Here is a 2,087-nt window from a genome sequence, read left to right as displayed (position 1 = left end):
GAGAGGATGATCAGAGATGGAGCATTTGTCTTCCCAAGGCAGCCTTACAAGTGATGAAGCTCAGCTTTCCTGAGGGTGGCTGAACATCTGCCTGCCCAGGGGATGTGGTTAATGAATTCCTTGTTCTGCTTCACCTATTAAACTGTATTTATCTCAACCCACGAGTTTTCTCACTTTTACCCTTCAGACCTGCCTCCCCCATCCCACTGGGATGAGTGACCTGCATGGGGCTTAGTTGCCAGCTGGGGTTAAACCAAGGCAATGGGGCCTACAAAGCAGACACCACCTTTGGAAAGTTCACAATACCAGATTAAATGCTGAAGAATTTGCTAAGGCTGTGAGAAAAGAGGATGCCGAACCTGATGTTCCATCACTCCCACATTTTATTACTCTTACAAAACTGTATGTGAACAGTTGCCACATGTGTTAAAGATTTACAGATGACGTTAAAAGCAACCTAAAAAAAAGTAACATCTCACTGAAAAAACAATCCCTGTCAAATTAGGTAATTTTTAAATGGGAAGGCTTAGCTTAAATGGATAAAGCAGAGGTAGAAGTGAAACTTCAAATTTCCAGTGAGAGCACCAATCAAATTTTCAGAATGGCATCACTGTGTCAGAATATTTAGTGCTCCTATCAGTCAGGGAGGTTTTTCGGTTTCTCAGAATAACTTTTGGGTCTCGGTAGGTGGTGCTATAGCTCTTCAAACCACCCGGGGGACAGCTGGACAGACCTGCTTCCAGTGCTGAAATGAATTGCACGGAATAGTGTGACACACGATCAGTGTCATTTCACCACTTGAGGTGGAAAGCTGGGGGGAGAATACTAAAACAATAACAACAAAAACAAAACAACAAAAAAAAACACCCAACAAACAAAAACAACCCCCTCCCCCCAAACAATGCTGGAATTGTAATTTAAATACTTACACAAGCCTGTAGTTCAGGCGACATTTAGAGTTCTCACTAAGGCAAAGGTATCATCATGCCATACACTGAACTAAAGAAAATGGCATTTTTGCAAGAGACCTACAAAGTTATCACATTGCCATATCTATACAGAAATACAAATAGAAAACTGCACAAATATTTAGCTCTTTCTGCAGCCTATTCTGAAATCCTATGACTATCGGAATAAACACTCAAAGAAAATAGCAAGCATTGATATTGTTCTAAAAAATGAGTACTGGCTATAAAAGCTGAACATAGCTGTAAGATGGGTTGTTTACATCCACTCTGTGAAAATGGCAAAAATTCTGATCAGAGCCTGCAGGGTGCACCAAGACCCTCCACGTGCCCTGGGCAGCCTGTCCCGGTGCCTTTTGGTCAAACCTGTGCCCGGGCCCAGGCCCTCACCTGTGCAGGGCTGTGCTGCAGCTGGCCCTGCCAGCCCTGAACCCTGTTACTGGGCAGGGGAAGCAGAGTGTCCCACCCAGAGCCCCGTCCCCAGTCCTGCTCAGCGCTGGCTCCTGTGTGACACTCACACCCGCGGTGCTGCTGGCCAGACTCTGACTCGCCAGCTGTGCCCAGTGGCCCTGGCAGTGGCCCCTGCTGGGCAGGGAGTAGCCCACAGCAGAGCCCTGTGCTGGGAGGGGCACATGCTGCCTGTGCTGCTGTGCCCCAGCCCCAGCTGCTCAAGCTGCTCCTGACACCAAGCGCAGCAAACAACTGTTCATTGCTTAGGTCACCTCCAGGCATCCACAGCACCGGGCAGTGAATCCTCAGTGCCTCCTGCCAGCCCTGTTCTAGGCCTTGAATAAGGACTAACACAGAAGCTGATTCCACTGCATAAACAAGGCCTAATCTACTAATTCATTAGCTTAAAGGACTGTCTTAAAAGTTTTACTCAGTTCCTACGGTTTTGTGGAAAGCTGTTTTGGATAACTTGCACACAGCTGTAACTGACAAGTCAAGTCCAGAACAGACTGCTTTAGTTTACAATTAATGCAGTCTAAATCTCAAAATATTCTCACCTCAATCAGATCTCTTAAAGCCCTGATTCTTCAAAGGACATCAGAAGAACATTTTCAGATGAAACTGTACTTGAACTCTAGATTGATGATGCAAGAAATACTTAAAACACACATA

Source organism: Serinus canaria, chromosome 1 (assembly GCF_022539315.1).
Source record: "Serinus canaria isolate serCan28SL12 chromosome 1, serCan2020, whole genome shotgun sequence".
NCBI lineage: Eukaryota > Metazoa > Chordata > Aves > Passeriformes > Fringillidae > Serinus > Serinus canaria.
The sequence above is the reverse complement of the archived record's forward strand: the minus strand, read 5'-3'. Positions refer to the sequence as shown.